This window comes from Rhinopithecus bieti, unplaced genomic scaffold (genome assembly GCF_001698545.2).
Source record: "Rhinopithecus bieti isolate Rb0 unplaced genomic scaffold, ASM169854v2 scaffold_22522, whole genome shotgun sequence".
NCBI lineage: Eukaryota > Metazoa > Chordata > Mammalia > Primates > Cercopithecidae > Rhinopithecus > Rhinopithecus bieti.
In genome coordinates, this window is record NW_016811454.1 from 227395 (window position 1) to 245704 (window position 18310).

General features: G+C 43.5%; 1 long non-coding RNA gene across 1 annotated transcript; it reads left to right on the forward strand.

The window, feature by feature from the left end:
• The first annotated feature begins 1432 nt into the window (after nt 1-1432).
• LOC108543424 (uncharacterized) lies at nt 1433-17445 on the forward strand. The gene is made up of 3 exons (XR_001889569.1): nt 1433-1560; nt 14953-15014; nt 17335-17445. It is a non-coding gene; the product is annotated as an uncharacterized LOC108543424 (long non-coding RNA).
• Nucleotides 17446-18310: the final 865 nt, after the last annotated feature.

Here is an 18310-nt window from a genome sequence, read left to right on the forward strand (position 1 = left end):
ACTGTTGGTGTCCTGCTATCGACTCATAGTCTGCCTCCAAAATAGCTTCAGGATAGGGCTGCTGCTTTTCAGCTGAACTGCTGCCTGTGGACCACCTTGTTATCCAAGGTTCTCACTGAATGGAAGCCGTCCAGAGGCATGTGAATCTATCCCGAGAGATACAAGAAGAAAGGAGTAAGGGAAGAGTGGCCGAATGAGGGAAAGACAAAAGCAGCCTGGCAGATGACAGGGACTAGAGTCAGACAAAGAACTGGGACGTGTGCTTTGGCAAAAAAGCAGGCAGCGCAGTCATTTCCTTGCTTCATCACTGCTAGCTCAATTTACCCATTTTATATACATATAAAATAAACTGTGTCCAAGACTGACCCTGTAGCAAGAACTTGAAATGAGTCATTTCTTCCAATCATTAGTATAAGTCCTACGTTTTTACTAATGCATAAATGAAACAAAGCAGGTGGTATCTGTTGCAGTCCTGGGAGATACAAATGAGTAAAGGATGAAGACTCAGAGATTTACCATGGAAAACAGGATCACAACGTTGAACTCGAGTGTGGGGTTTCCCCAACACCAAGAGGGGATCCATGTACCCCAGGCCATGGGGAAGGGTTTGGTTGCTACAGCTCAGATACCATGCTGTGCCCACTTCTCCCTTAGCTACGCAAAGTAGGAAATTGAGGTCATTTTCATAATTTAGGCAAAACTTCCCTTTCCACTTGAATTACTGAGATATTTCAGGCAAACGCAGATTTCAGAAAAAAATTAAATAGCAAAATTTGAGTTTGGGAACTCATTAACAAGCAGTGAGACTTCCTGTATTGCATCAATTATAAACAATTTGGAGGAAAGAGAGGTTGCTTTTTTTTCTTTTAAAGAAATTATCTGGAAAATTACCCAGGTCTTTGCTTCCTCTTTTTAGATGAGATCTGGACAGGCTGAGTTAAAGACAGTAACCTCATTAGGATGAGTTTAGATGATACAACCAGGAGAAGAAACCAAGAAGCCCAAACTGCCCTCTGGCTTTCCTCCAACTAGCATTGCCTCTGACGAGTCAGTTCATCTCTCTGCACTAGTATCTTACCACCCGCCCCCCCACACTGAAATGGAGCCAACTCGCTTTGCCACTTTTCTACTTCATGGGAATGCTCTAAAAATTAATATTCACTGTGAAACTAGGAAAGCCACAGAGGAATGATCCTATCTCAACATGAAGCATTATCAGTTTTGTTGTGCCTGCCACTCTCAGTTGGCACTGATATATTGTTCAGAATCCCTCTAAAAATCTCCATTCTTTTTCTGACCCCAATGACCACTAATTATGGAAAACAATGTACTGGACTACATTCAAGAAAGAAATATTTTGCCTGTTCATCAACTCAGCTAATAGGGTTTAAAGTGACTCTGATCATTTTAAGTGGCTCAGTGAATGTACCGTATAAGCTATGTACTATTGAAGGAGCTTTAGCTGCTGCAATTCTTATCCTTCCTCCTTCCAGGTTTTCTTTAGTGTTGAAATTGGTATGGAGACGTGGATGGAGATTTGAGTCTTAGGAATTTGGGAAGGTGAGTCATGCCGAGGAGCTATGTGACTTGACTCACTAAATATTTCCAGAATGTCTCCTAACCCTGCCATCCCTAATCCTCCATCTAAATCAGGCTCTTATTGTCTCTTGCTGGATGTTTGAAGCAGTCTTGGGACTGGTCCTCTTGACTCCAATCTTATCTGTTAAGCAACTTTCCCCACTGCTGCTGAGTCTATCCAGAAAGCAGGCTTTGTCACACTGGTGCCACCATTGCCCAGAAAATATAGTCCAAGCTCTCCAGATGGAGGGACTTACATGTCCTGTTAACATCTTAGCTCCCTGTGTCTCTAGCTTCAGCTCCCTCCGGTCCCTGCCTTACAGATTTGTATTCAACACCAGCAGACTGTATATGCTTCCCCTTCATAGACTGGGCTACCTTTTGCCTTTGGGTGTTTGCTGGTGCTGTTTCCTCCACCAACAATCTCAAAGCAAGCAGACAAAGCAAACAATGGAGCACCAATAGCTCCTCATTCATCCTCAGGGTCATGTGACACATACGTTGTCTCCTTTCTTCCCTCCTGTGTATTTCTCCAGGGTGGTGTGCTCCTCTCCTGAATTCTCACCCCTGTGATACCCTGGGCAAGTCTATCATTAAGCTGATATGTAAGGTTCTATGGATCTTTATACATTCTTGTCCACTCACTAAATAGTGAACTCTCTGGAGAGACAGCTCTCTTCTCTGGATCTTGAACAATAACTGGCTCAGGAATATATATATATATATATATATATCGTGAAATACATGCTTCTTAAACAGCTTCCATGTATAAGGCAACTATGTGCTTGGTGGTTGGGGAATGTCTCTAATACTAAGTTGTTCAAAGAGAAAAACTGTCTAATAAGTATGTCAATGTATACTTGAATGAATTCTTTATTTTTCTTTGAACGAGTGATCCAGATTTATGCAAATAATTAGTTGGGGGGAACCCTATGTCAACAGCAGGCCATCTGGCAGTGTGATGTCATGGCAGGTTGCTTCTCTTTGCTGCCACCATCCTGGAGCCTGGGGCTTTCTTGTGGCTATGGCCTTGAGTGTAGAGATGCACCCGCCCGCCTTCTCTGGAGTTCTCTGCCTTGTATTATGTTGCCATGGCAACAACCCACTTTCATTCTGGACTTGCTGCATGGGAGAGGGGAACTCTTTACTACAATGGCATAAATGATGAGGATTATTTAAAAAATAAGTTGACAAGGTTAATCATCGCCACATGATACTAGTACCACAGATTCTGATTTTGTGAGACTATAGTTTGTTAGGTGTTTCTGGCAGTACTGAAAATAGATTAGCTAGAAGAATAGAAGATTTGATATACCCTTTGTTTAAATGTCTAACTCTCTCTGTGCCTGTGGTGATTCTATTTTTAGTGCAAAAAATATTTTTATTCTCTTGAAGTATATGCAAAACCTGTTTTGAGTCAATCCAGTGTATCAAAGAAGGGAATAAAATTTCTAGAAGGAAAGCTGAATGATCTTGCAAGGTGTGGAAGGCTGGGATAAACAAAGATACTAACACCTGTCTAGGACTATGACAAATCTGCTCAAATCTGTTAAGAGATTATGTGAAAACTTAGTAATGTGTCATTTAGTTACTTTTTTGGAAGAGAGTCCGTTTTAAAAAAGAGAGAGAGAAATGGCTTGCAGACTTGCTTTTTAAACACCTTTATACATTCAAATGACCAAGTGCAGATATATATTGCAGGAGCCTAGTTTATTGTTCGGTACCTGCAGAAGTCTGACAGAGACATTCCACGTGCTCTAAGCAGGATGTTTTCATCTGGCTCTGTAAGCCTCGCCTCCCTGTAGCTCAACATCTCTCTGTCTTTTCCAGAGAGATCAGGATTCTCTTTCTAGGTGGAATGAGCTCCCCCTTGGACCTAGGCTGAGTTCCTTCTGTCTCTTTACCCAGGCAGCTTCTCTCTCCTAGTTTCCAGCTTTTACCCGCAACACAGATTGAGGACTCTGGTTTATTTGAGAGGCAGATGTCTGCTGAGTGTCACCATGCAATGGCGTGGTCCTCTGTCCCTAGCCTCCTCCTGATGCCTGGGTTTCCCTTTGATCAGATATACCTTGCAACACAGGCCCATTTGTCTTCTCTTGGAGGAGCCAGACAAGATTCTCATTTATTCACTCACTATCCGCTATCACCATCTCACAGAAGCACACAGCATGTGTGAGTATCGTTACACCAGGGACGTCATGTGGGGGGGCACAGGCCGCAGAGGGGTGGGGATTTGATCAGCAGGCTTACATGTGACAGAATTAATCAGTAGATAGTTTTCTGACAAAACAAAGATGATCCTATGCCTACCAGACATCACTCGCAGCAGCTGTCCTGGGCCTGGCCCTACATGGTAGGCTGCCGTTCATTTTTAGTTCCTGTGACTCAACATGTAGCCGTACCCAATTGGACTGGAGTGGGGGGCACCTCATGGGCTGATCCAGTAGGATTTTGTCCATTGGGATTTTGTACTAAGAAATCTCAGTGACCTAATGAGCAATAGGAGGTTGGAACAGTCACAATGGGCCATATCCAGGCTGAGAAGCTAGGAGTAAGTAGAAGCTACAAAGAGCATAAAGAGAGAAAAAGTAAGTCAGTGGCCAAAACAGAACAGAGCCAACACACACAAAAGGGGAAATGGAAATGCTGAGAGGGACAGAGGGAGGTAGAGGAAAGGTAGAAATGTGGAAGCAGGGAGAGAGGAAGAGGAAGAAGGGTGGGAAGATGGAGGGTAACAGGGAGAATCCCTAATCTACTTCAGTTCCATTGAGGTTCCCCTGGAGTACCTGACTCGTACTTTAAGGAATGTTCCTTGACACCAGCCATTGATCCAAATCCCGGCTCATCACTTACTAGCTGTGTAACCTTGGGCAGGGCACTTAACCCCTGTGTACCTCAGTTTCCTCATCTGTAAAATAGGGATCAGTACAGTATCTGCCTCTTACGAATATGGTGAGGAACAAACAAGTTAACACACATGAAGCCCTTACGAAAACATCTGGCTCAGCTGGGTGCGCCAAGGCTCACACCTATGATCCCAGCAGTTTGGGAGGCCGGGGCGGGTCACTTGAGCCCAGGAGTTCAAGACCAGCCTGGGCAACATGGTGAGACTCCATCTCTACAAAATTTTTTAAAAATGAGCTGAGCATAGTAGTATGCACCTGTGGTCCTAGCTACTGAGGAAGCTGAGTCAGGAGGATTGCTCAAGCCCAGGAGGTAGAGGCTGCAGTGAGTCATGATCATATCATTGCACTCTAGCCTGGGCAGTAGAGGAAACCCTGTCTCAAACACACGCACACACACACCCCAAACAAACACCTGGCACACTATGTATGCGTGGTCTATTTTTACTACTGAAGTTCTTGGTTTCAATAGAATCTCTCTGTTACTACCTCATATAAATCCTAATAATAGCCCCCACCCCCAACCCCAGTTTAAACTGAGTACATTTGTGGGTATCTATTTCTTATGATCAAAACCAGCGTAACTAGAATACTTCAAGAATACTTCCCACATTTTTGAAAGTAAAAAACAAAAAAGTCATTCTTTTGAATTTTATAAATTTAGGATAAAAAGAGAAACTAAGTGCATGCCTTGTGGGAACAGAAATGAGTAGAGTAAAAGAAGAGACATTCCAACTGTGTACACTGTCAAAACAAGTTATCACTAACTTGGGTAAACAGGGTGGGGCGGCTTCACCTTTCCTTTCCCCACGGCTACTTCCTGGGGCTGAATGCTGCCTAGGCAATGTTTTCCTTTATGGAAGGTTCTTCTCACTGCTTCTGTATTGAACGTGTGTACTCAGGTTTTGCTTTCCTCAGATGTGTTCTGTTTCATTTATTCCCTGAGGCTTGAGGTCTTCTCTCCATTTCTTGGCAAATGTGGGATTTCTGCATCATCCACCACTCCCCAACAGTATTCACCCCATGTAATTTTGTTGCACATGTTTACAAGCATTGGCAACAAAGTTCCATGTTGAATTACCAAGAACAAAGCCCATGGAGATGGCGCACAGTGGCTAACATTGTCCCAGAAAGCAATTTTGTCTTTTGGAAGACCTGTGGTTGCCCTCCTGACACACTGACTGTAGGAGTTGGCCAGGACTGTCTAGCAAAAGTTCCACAGACTGGGCAGCTTAAACAACAGGAATGTATCATCTCACAGTTCTGGAGGCTAGAAGTTTGAGATCAAGATGTCAGCAGGATTGGTTCCTTCTGAGGGCTGTGAAGATGAGACAGTTCTGTGCTTCTCTCTTGGCTTCTAGTAGTTTGCAGGCAATCTTTGACTTTCTTAGCTACTGCTCCATCACTCTGATCTCTGCCTTCATTTTCACACCATATTCTCCCTGTGTAGGTATCTCTGTCTAAATTTCCTCTTTCCTTAAGGACATCGGTCTTAGGAAATTAGGACACACCGTGCTAGCCTCATCTTCATTTGATCAACTCTGTAATGACTCTATCTCCCAAAAGGGTGCATTCTAAGGTATTGGGAGTTAGAACACATCTTATCTGAGGGGAGAGGAAGATGCAGTTTAATCTAATAACACTGACATATTTGAGAAGTGAGTACCAAAATGACTTTTGGGGTTGCCAGTTTGGTGACGGGGCTTAAAGCTGTTTGCTGATAATGGAATATTTGCGAAGTAAGTCCAGTGGCTATAAAAATTGTGAATCATACCCTCATTGCTTACCATTCTCTTGGCTTTTGTATTTTCACACTTTCTTGGTTTTTATTCTGTACTGGTCTCTGTTAGAATTCTCTGCTGGACCTCTAATGTGCGTCTTCCCCAACGTTCTCTATCTCAGTGTATAATGGCACCTCCATCATTCCATGGCTCAAGTCAAATCCTACAAATCCTTCTTGATCCCTTGCTTTCCTCAGCTCCCTCCTATGTTCAATCCAGCTTTAAATCCTGCTGGCTCTTACTCTAAGATAGATATATACAGTCATGCATTGCTTAATGCTGGAGATATGTTCTGAGAAATGCATTGTTAGGCAATTTAGTTGTGCGTACATCATAGAGTGTACTAACACAAACCTATTGGTGCAGCCTACTACACACCTAGACTATACGGTTTACAGCTACAACCTGCATGGCATGTCACTGTACTGAATGAATGGTGTAGGCAAGTGTAACACAATGGTAAGTATTTGAGTATCTAAACACAGAAAAGGTATAGTAAAAATATGGTATAAAAGATAAAAAATGGTATACCTTTATAGGACACTTACCATGAATGAAGCTTGCAGGACTGGAAGTTGCTCTGGGTGAGTCAGTAAGTGAGTGGTGAGTGAAGGTGAGGGCCTAGAACATTACTGTAGGTTACTGTAGACCTTAGAAATACTGTACCCTTAGGCTATACTGAATTTATTTTAAAATTTCTTTCTTCAAAATAAATTAACCTTAGCTTGCTTACAGTGACTTTTAACATTTATTAACTTTTAATCTGTAAAACTCTATTGCTCCTTTGTAATAACACTTAATTTAAAACACACACACTTACACAGCTGTACAAAAGTATTTTCTTTCTTTATATCCTTATTCTATAACCTTTTTTATTATTTTGTATTTTTATTTTAAACTTTTTTTTGTGAAAAACTAAGACACAAGCACACATTAGCATAGGCCTACACAGGGTCAGGATCATCAGTATCACTATCTTCCACCTCCACACCGTATCCCACTGAAAGGTCTTCAGGGGCAATAACACGCATGGAGTTGTCATCTCTCGTGACAGCAATGCCTTCTTTAGAATACCTCCTGAATGACCTGACTGAGGCTGTGTTACAGTTAACTATATTTATTAAATAAGTAGAGGCAGTACTCTAAAATAATGATAAAAGTATAGTGTGGTAAATGCATAAACCAGTAACATAGTCGTTTGTTATCATTATCAAGTGTTATGTACTGTACATAATCCTATGTGCTATACTTTTATAGGACTGGCAGCATAGTAGGTTTGTGTACACCAGTATCACCACATACATGTGTGTATGCATTGCCCTGCAATGTTCCAGCAGCTCTGAGGTCACTAGGTGATGGGAATTTTTCAGCTCCATTATAATCTCATGGTACCACCATAATATATGTAATTCAGCATTGATCGAATGGCATTATGTCTCCCATGACTGTACCTGGCACCTCCTCACCTCTCACCATCTCTGTGGCTGCCATGGCAGGCCAGGCCACCTTGGACAGCTGCTATAACCTCCTAAATGGTCTCCTTTTACCACTCTTATTATGCAGTACTATCCCTCCTGGTACTGTTCAGAATAATGTAATCATCTCTTGTTCCCCCTCCCCACTTTGCTTTAAATTCTCCAAAGGCTCTTCATTACCCCGAGAATCAAAGCTCTTTACTCAAGCCAACATGACCTGCAGTGACCAGGCCTCTGCCTACGTCCCTCTACGCCTCATGTAAAAACCTCCAAGGCCGTTTTCTACCTACTTTAGGGCTCACACTAGCTGGGCTCTCTTTCTAGAAAACTATTTTTTCAGATGTTCCATTGGCTTCACTCCTTCTTGTCATTTAGGTCTCAGCTCAAATTTCGTTTGCCCAGAGCTGCCCTCTGATTGTGCAACATAAAGCAGACTCTCCTGTTCTCCCTGTATTTCCTATCATATCTTCCTGATTACTTTTCATTCTGTCACTCATCACATGCCACGGTCACTGTCTTCTCCTCCCACTAGACCAGACTGCATAACACTGGGTACATTGTCCTGCTTGTGCAGTTTGTATCCTCAAGGCCTAAAACAGTGTCTTACACAATTGAAGCATCAAAGAATTCTTGGTTATTGGATGAATGAATGAATGAATGAATCAATGAATGAAGAATTCCTGGGCAAAACATGAAAAGAACTTGCAGTTAGAATGTATACTATAAGTCAGACATGGTTCAAGGCTTTGTTACCAGGGTTTCTTTTGATCCTCAAGAAATTAATTAAGGTAGGTATTATCCCCATTTTAAACAAGGAACTTGAGGCTATGAGAGATTAATAAAGAGACTGATCCAATAGATCATAAGTTGTTGAACTGAAGTTGTACCTGGTCTCCGTATACTTTCTCCTGTGACACAAGCTGGGGGTGACAAGCCCATAAGATAATACATTCAATGCTTTAGAAATAAGAGTGTAAGCAAGTTACTGGAAGTACTGAGAACAATGTTATTTAGTTCTGGATCAACTAGGGAAGATACTCTTTTAGACTTAATCTTCCTATAACAGGAAAGATTAATTAAAGATTGAAGATTTCCACAGTAGACGGCATGCTTGGAGCAGGTGATCTGAAATAGAAGAAAATTTGAATTTTAATGAAAAAAGTTATCAAAACGAAAAAAATTGAAATATTTTTATTACACTGTTATGGGATTCAGCACCAAGAGGCACATTTCAAGTCAGGAGTCAGAGTGTGTGAATGATTTTCCGAGATGCTCTGTATCTCTCATGGTGCCACCTGGGCACAGTACTATGGAGGAACTCAAAAATATTTGTTGAATGAGTGAATGGAGAGAATTATACTTAAGTCTATGTAGACACCCCTTCTCTCTTCCCATGTCATCTTTACTATTAGCAGAGGTGGGGACTGGCAACTTCATGTGGCTAGATGGCTGGAAACCAGACAAAAGACTTCCCACCAGATGCTTGGGCAAGTCCCAGTGCTTAAAGTATGTGGAAACGCACACCCCAACCCCTTTCGTAGTTCTTACTCGCTCAACTACATGAACATTCATTCCCCTTATGCCTGTGAAGGAGCGAAGACTCAACACGTTACTTTGAAAAAATTGCCGACTCTTTCCTATTATCCTCTAATGGCCCTGCATCAGTCTTTTGTTGGTTGTAGTTACATTTGGGGACAGCATGATTTAATCCATGATATATTGCATTCTTGGTGATAATGAACTATAAAGAATGGGGTCCTGTTGTAATTTATTTCAATAAATTTCAAATTACTATCTAGAAGTACTAGGAATAATCTCATGAATAAAAGAAATAAAAAAGGAATTTATGGGATCTTTACATTCCCTAAGGAAATAATTCAAGTACCAAAAGAAGCAACTAAATTTAGGTAATAGAAAATCAAGGTGTTTAAAGGAGAGCTGTTGTTTTACAAGATCTGAAATCACTACTTGGGATGCAATAAAAAGTGGTAAGGGTGCCTGCTTACAGAGACCCAGTGTCATGAACCAACGCAAACATTTACGGAGAAAATTATCTAGTTCAAAAAAAACAAGGTGATTCAATTTACAAAGGACATAAAAGACAATGGAAAAGATCCTTTATGTACCCGGCAGAAACACCAGGGGAAGCTCTACCTCTTGATTAGATGTAAAGATGGCAGGACAGATTAACACCCAAAGACACATTTCAATGGGAAGCTGTTTCACTTTGGGATTGTAGAGCAGGTTCCCCAGGCCACAGACTGAAGTGGAGATTAGGTTACAGATGACTGGGGGCAGGGAGTTCTCTGGGGAACAATACCTGTTGGGGAGTGAAGGCAGCAGGACTTGGCAAAGGGGAAATTAAACTGTGATGCAGCTGCAGTAGAGGCCTCAGCACCCCACCAGGAGCTGCAGAGCTGGGGGTGGCTTTTCCAAGAGATCCTGAATTCAGGCAAGATGGGTACAACCTTTGTACCATGCTATGGATTAGCCACTTGGAATGTGAGTTGCCCCCAGGGTAGGGGCACATCCTAGTGCACGGCGGTTCTTTTCAGCAATGCCTGGGGAGGGACTCAGCTGTGAGCCATCAACAGCTAACACTTCTGGCAGATGTGGGGGCTGCGTGGCTCAGTCCTGAAGACGGGGTGGGAGTTAGGCCATGCATCTCTGTCTGTTCTGCTGGAACCAGTACCAGGAGGCTGAAAGGAAAGAAGATGGTAGAATGTTGCTTAACGTAATCTATTTTCAAATGTGATGCTGAGTTGACCTTCAGCTCTTCCCTTAGCCACTACAATAGCCTTCCTGTAGCTCTTTCCACTTCCACACCTGGCTCCCTTCAGAGTGACGGTAAAACAATCTGAAAACATAACTCTAGTCCTGCCATACCCCTGCCTCATACCCTTCAATGATTTCCCATCTCACATGGGATTAAAAACCCAGCTCTTTGACATGCTTGTAAAAGCAGGGTGACCAGATAACTTATCGTGCAAACCAGGACACTTTTGAGAGCGAAAGGAGGCCCTATCCCTAGTTGTACAAGGACAAAGATCTAAACCAGAACTATTCTTGGCAAATTGGGATGTATGTTCACCCTACCTACAAGGCATCTGATAATATGGCCGCCTTTCACCCATGTTTCAGCCTCTTCCCAATGTCCACTCCTCTTTGCCTTCCATTAGATTCTGGAACAAATTAAGCTCTTTCTCACCCCAGGGCCTTTGTTTTTGTCACTTCCTTCCACCTCTACTTCTCCCTCTTTTATTCTTCAGGTCACAGCTTAAAATGTTTCTATTCGCAGAGGTTTCCCCATCTAGTCTCCATTGTAGTGCCGATTTATTCTATCCATAGTCCTAACTACTATCTGAAATTACAATCACTAGATTTTAAGCCCCAAAAGAACAGGAATCTGCTGTCTAATCAGTGTGTCCCCAGGGATTAGCCTAACGTCTTTCCATAGGTTTGGCATCAATACGTACAAAGTGAATGAATGAGGAGCTTGGGAAACTGTTCTGAAACAAAAATGTGTGTGCGTGTGTGTCAGTGAAATGCCCAAGACCACCATCAAAAGACAAACACATCACCTATATCAGAAATTATACAGGTGGCTGCTCACCCTCAAAAAGGTGGACACAGAGAAATGCAAAACATTAAGCAGTCAATTTGCAAACACCTAGAGGATCACAGGCTGCTGGATAACAACCAGCCGTTTAGTGATGAGGAGATGTTGTCAGAACAATCTAATTTCCTTTTAAGACAGAGAGACCTTCATCAAAAGCGTTTATTAAGTGTCTGTCCGCACACAGTCAGGAGGAGACCATTGGAGGTGGAGGGGCTTGTGTTCAGCTGTGAAGCATCAGATTTAATATGTGTCTTCAACCAAAATCTGATTTTGTTTCTGTGATAATTTTCTTTCACAGGCCAAGCAAATATGAGATCCTTACAGTAGAAGGTGGTAGCAGAATTGTTACCAAGTTAAGCTCAGTATAATTACCAAAGCCTTTAATTGAAAAAAAAAAAAACATTCTTATGATTAAAGGATGATATTTGCTCAGGTTCAATGAGGTTAAATTTTCTGGGCTCTGCCTTATAACACCTGACCATGTCCCAGAAAACAAAATTGTACTCAGATGAGCAAGTGAGTAGTTTTAGATTCCTGTGGAATGGTTACCAGATGCCCTCTTTTGAGAGAGGGTTCAAAGGAAATCCTGAAAGTGAAACTTTTGATACTGATTGACACACAAACACCCTGGTGAGCATTGCAGACTAACTGAAATGCCTTTTTAGGGGTCAAAAAGTCACATGCACCTTCCCTGATGCCACTGCCAGGTATTATAAACTTGACTTCTACAGAGACGATATTTCGGGTCAAGTTGACACAAACCCCTCCTGTCACCCAGCTATACAGACCCTGCAGATGTGTGAATTGAATACAAAGCAGCTAGAAGATTCCACAACAATAAACGCTTACAAAAATCTTAAAGGTGAGATCGGGGGAGATGAGACCATTGGGTGTAGTGAAGGGTAAGCTTGTCCCAACTGTAGGGATGGCACAGGTACCAAGGAGCAGCTCGCCAGCCCACAGGTGAGATGTCTACATCTAAGAAGTCAGCTGCAGTCCAGGGACCTGGCCCTAGACATAGCATACTGCCCTGTAAAGACCCTGAAGAGCAAGATAGCACCCCAACCCAGAGAAACTGGAGTTTGGGGAATGTTGAAAAAAAATGCCTCACATCTGTCCACAGGGAATAAGGTAGTGGCAGCCTGGAGACGGTGGGCAGCACTGATGGGAGGGAGGCAAATGGGATTCAACATTGCTCCATGTACCCAATGTTTGTTAAAAATGTATTTGTGGCTAGGTAATATCCTAGGTGATGGGATACAGCACAAACAAGACAGACACCATCTTTGCCCTCAGGGAGCTTACAGCTTCCAGAGAATTTAGATATTGATGAACCTGATGGGTCATTATATTTCTGGGCCTGCAGAGAGAGTCATGGAGTTTGGGGAATAACTGAACCAATGGGAACAAGGATTAAGTAGGGGCAGGGGTTGGTATTAACTAATCCCAGCTATCTAGAGTAGAGGCCTGTAGGACAGAGTCCAGAAAATAACTTTACAATCCATTTTAGGTTCTGTGATTCGGTATTGCCCTAAGGAAGGCAAAATGCGTTTGAATGTTTGCCGGATTCAATGATTACAGGAAAGTCCTTGTCCCCCATATCTGCCAGGAGCATTTAGCACAATGGACCACGGCCTCCTTCTTGCCCATTCTTCTGTCTTAATCTTGGAGACACCTCCACATCTGTCTCTCACTTTACTGGCAGTTTCTTCTTCATCTCCTTTGTTGGCTCCTTCTCAACTGCCCAACCCATAAATGTTGGAATGTCCAGGTCTTTGTCCTGGGCTCTTGTCACTCCTAATTGCTGTCCTCCAGTGGCCTCATCCAGTCTAAGGTTTATGCCAGTGACATCCAACCTGTTCCTCCAGTGCTGACCCCTTCCCAAAACACCAGGCCTTCCCCTTGTCTTAACAGGCACCACAGACTTGAATGTCCAGCCCCTAAACCTGCTCCTCTCTGAGTTTCTTGTATTTCAGTTTATTCAGTTACTGGACCAAGATCTAGGGGTTATCCTGATTCCTCTCTCTCCTTTGACTCCCACATCCAACTCATCCTAAGTCCTGTCACTTCTTCCTCCAAAACTTATTTGACCTCTTAATCTCCATTGCTATATACCTGGCTCAGTCTGCATTATCATAGGAGCTTCCTAACTGATTCAGCTCCTCCATGTCTTCCCCTTAATAACCACTCTCTGCCCATCAGCCAGAGGGATCCATTTAAACATTAATCAGATATGTTACTCTCCTATTGTAAAAGTGATAATGGCTTGCTCAGTGCATTTAGCTTAAAGTCCAAATTCTTTATGTTGGCTTAAACGCCCTACCTGTTCTCTCCATTCCCTCCCCACATCCCCTTTCTCACTGTGCTTTAGGCACAGTCTTCTTTCTGTTTTTTCAGACACCATAGTCCAATCTTGAGGCCTTGGCATTTGCAATTCCCTCTGCTTGGAGTGTTCTTCTCCAATTTTTACATGGCCCACTCTACACTGACATTCAGATCTGTCTAAATGTTCCTTCAGTGTGGCTTCCCTGGCCCCCAGACCAGTAATGCATGGTTATTCCTTATCATATAATCTTTTAAATGGTCTGTATGTTGCTTACTAATGTTGATATTGTTATTATTTACATATTTATTTATTTGTGGTTTGTCTTCATCCTTTAGAATGTAAACTCTAGGAGAGCAGAGATATTGTATTCACAGAGCCTGGAACAATCCCGGTTATATATATGGCAGGAGTCCAGTCAATCTGTGAAATAAAGTATCTGAATGCCCAAAGGCTAGTATTACACCAACCTGTCATGAGTAAGTGTATCAGTCAGACATTGCTGTGTAGCAAGTCACTCCAAAACTCAGTAACTGAAAACAACAGGCATTTATTATTGCTCACCAGCCTATGGGTCAGTTCTACTGACTTGGGCCAGGTTTGGCTGATTTTGGCTTGGCTTGTTCCTGCATCTGTGGTCAGCAGGCAGGATGGCTGAGGGCTGCTTGGTCTAGGAAGACTTAACTCATAGGTCAGGCAGTTTGACAAATAGTGATGGTGACAGGATGACTGGGCCATATGTCTCTGTCATCCAGTAGTGTGAGCTTGTTTGCAGGGTAATCATGGGGTCTGAGAGAGAGAGGGCAGAACTGCCCAAAACCTGTTGAGGCTGAAGCTTGGAACTGGCACATCATTGCTTATACCATATTCTGTTGGTCAAAGTGAGTTCCAAGGCAGGCTTAGATGTAAGGGATGGGGAAATAGACTCCACTTATTGAACACCCCCCCAGAGAAGGAAGCAAACACCAGGCCTTCTTTTAGCACCAGATGGCTCCCATTTTGCAAGTATCTGGTAGAAAACAAGGATAAATCAAAGGTCCAAAGTTCTCTCCCTTCCTCTCTCCCTCCTGCCAACCTCTCTGTCTCTCACTCTTAGAATTGGGGTCTCACTCTATTGCCCAGGCTGGAATGCAGTGGCACTACCACAGCTCACTGCAACCTCAATCTCCCCCAGGCTCAAGTGATCCTTCCACCTCAGCCTCCTGAGTAGCTGGGACTACAGGTGTGCACCACTACACCCAGTTAATTTTTTATCTGTCTCATCTTTGAGTAGAACTCAAGTGACTCAGAATGAAAAGACCTTGGCACAGACCTGTTAAGGAAACTCCTTATAAAGTGAAGAAAACAACATGCTCAGCCATGTCCTTGCCTTCTGTGCACAGTAGTGCATTCACTGCCTGAGAATTCAAGAATAAAACAAAAAGAGGAGCTTTTGTTCCAACAGATAAGTACTTACCTTTTTCAAAAAAAATGCGTAAGCTGTCCTGAGTGTTTAACAATTATTCGCACAGCTTTCCAAAGACTCAGAGCATTTAAAAGCTAACCCTCTGGAGATTCAACAGCTTCTTCCAGGTCCCACCACAGTGGAAAAGAACTCTGGGTGTCCTGGCTCGCTGTCCAGCTCTTCTCTCTTCCCTTCCAGCTGCCAATTCAGCTTTAAGAAGTTCATTCTCCACACTCAGATGCAGGCATATGCGTTTGACTTGAGCATATTGATTTCAGGCAGGTGAGAGTGGATGTAGCAATTCAGCCTGACAAATATTTAGATCAGTTAAGTGTCCTTTAGAATCACTTGAACTCAATGTTTCCTTTCCCCAACCATTTCGCTCCACAACCTACCTCCCCAGCATAAAATATTCAAATTCTTTCTAAATTTCATGTACTGAAAAAATACTTCTAGGCCCTAGCTACATGATACCTCCACTGGGAGTCCTGTCCTTTCTGTGCCCTGAGAAAACCGGATCTAAAGCAGATTCAAATGACTCAGCAGTAGGACTCAGGTCTCTGTCTCTGCCTGCTTACTTGGGGAGTGCTCCAGCCTTTGGGGCTCTCTTGCACTCCAACATAAGAAAGAAATCATCGATGGCTCCATTCCCCAGCACTTGAGACTTTTCTTCCCACAGACACATTCCTGAGGACACCAGTCATGGGTAAAGAACTCCACTGGGGTCAGCATTGGATCCCACTAGGCAGTTTAGGACTTGTAAGTAGAGTAGTATGGGCTTGGTGTTCTCAGAGCCTCTCACTCATGATTCATGGCTCTCCACCCCAAGCATCGGAACTTGCCCAACTTCACCACAGAAGGAAACAGCCTGTAAGCTTGGAGGGCCAGGGAGGAAACCGGAGGCATGTGTGGGAGGATTAGACACATGAAAAGATATTTACAGTAAGGTTCCCTTGTCATCCTATTGAACTGGGGGTGCATAGAGTACAATAAGACCCCGTGTGTGTATGTCAGATGACAAGGCTCAGGTCGGATGGGTGTGTAGAGTAAAGGCTTTGCATCACCTTTGCCAGGGTGAGAGAAGGCAATGGATAGCACAGGGGACCTTGATGATGGGGTGAGGGAGCCCATGTGGATGTAGTGGTCACCAACTGCTTCCCAGTTCTCCACATGGGAGAAAGAGCCCTTCTCTGTAATCATGGAAGCTCAGGTTCTTGATGGTTCAGAGGTTAGGGACCTCTGATTATTAGGACAGAGCAGAATAGCAGGGCTGGCCCTGGTAGATCAGACATCTCGTGACACCCTTTAAAAGGGACTAGAATATTCGGAACTCCAGTGTAACTAAATGCTCCTCAAGCTTCACCAGCAGGTGAGCAAGGTCCCATTGTATTTGGTACTCACATCCCCACCAATTCTGTAAAAGTTTGCCAAGTTTCCCCTCCATCTCCCGCACCCTTTCACCAAAAGATATGCCTAAGAGTTCCCAAGAGACATCTAACATAGGCCTGCATGTCAGCCCAGGCTTCTGGACTGAGCTTCTGCACTGTTGCCTTGATAGCTGAACCTGATCTCTGTCGCAGCACCCACCACTCTTTCTCAAGCCTTGACACCTTGGCAGGCTTTGGCAAAAAGAGGAGAGCTGTTCTTCCTCGGCATTATGTTCACTTAGCAGGGGTCCCACAGCAGGGTTGCTTGGACCCCAGAGTATCGTAGGGCTTAATAAGACCAGCCCTTTCATCTCACACGCTCTATCCTTTCTCTCACTGGTGCACACATGTCAGGCGTCTGAGTAGGGAGTGCTCAAATATTTGCACCAGCTTGAGTCAGAACCCCGACTTCCCAGGTCTGTTACCGAGCCTGGTCCACACTTCAGGGTCTTTTCCTCATGGTCTGGTCTTTTTCAGGTGCCTACCTTTCCTCCCTGCAAACTGCCTTGAGTTGCTTCCCCTTCTCCCTTCCTTCCTGGTCTGTCAGAGGCATCTTGTCTGTGTGCATATTTGAACCCCATCAGTACACAGAAATCATGTATTTCCTTGAGGGCCCCTCAGACCCCAGGTACAAACATTGAAGTAAATAACAGCAGGGATGGGGGTTCTGCCTCACTTCCCCTGCCAGCCATGTGCAGACCTTGTTTCAGTCCAACTGAGACTTTAGCGAATGCTTCATTCTGGTTTCTGAATGGCTTCCCAGCGTTTGTCGCTGTGTTCACAGGGCCACCGGGGTTGGCTGAGTCAGAATACCAGCCACGTGGCATGTCTCATGGGGCAAGAGCTGTGTGCCCATGGGAGCCCAGAGAAGGAGCACACTGAGGACCAACACCAGGTAGGACTTGCCCAAACAGGAGTCTAAAGAAGATGGCCAAAAGAGGGTTGCAAATCTAGTAGTTTAGACGTGGTGCCAAGATAAGGTCAGATTCCGAGCATGTTTAGATCAAGTAAATGGTGTTTGAGGGTGGCTGTCCTAACCACCTGCAGTTGTTCACTGCTCGCCTATATAGGCCAGATTGTGTCTGCCAGGGAGATGGACCAGGCTGGCTTGAAGGACCAGGGCAGATTACATGCCCCAGACAGGTGTTATACAGTGGTTAAAGCTCCTGCTTGTGTTTAAAGGATTATTTACAAAATGTAAAAAGACTCAAAGACTTTAATTCCTTTGTAATGCTGGGATTAAAATCTCAACTAACAATAGTCTAACTAGATGGGAAATGGGAAATCGCCTATGGAAATTTGGTTCTTTTGAATTCAAGCTGCATACACAGTAGATTATTTTCCCCCTATAAAATGAAAGTGTATGGCAATCTGGGTATTCTCTTACTGAAGTGAAGATAGTAGTAAACTAAATATTTTTTAGTGAGAGGATTGCTCTATATTCTGCTTTTTCTGCTGGTGTTCACTAGGGCTTCTAATACAAATGCAGTATCACCCTCAGCTCTTCTTATAATACCTGTTGCGTGCGATGATGTGGGTGCCTAGGGGAACAGGATAGGGGATCTCTTGTATTTCGGGGGATGCAGGCATGAGTGGATGACCCAAGGTCAAATAATGAGCTGAAGTTCATTATCTCTGTTTCCAGCTCTGCAGATGAACAGTGTCATCACAACTAACCAATTGATCAATTATTCATTCAGTCATTAAATGAGAAGCTACTGTGTACCCGTCCCTTTCCTTGGCCTTCTGGACAATTAGAC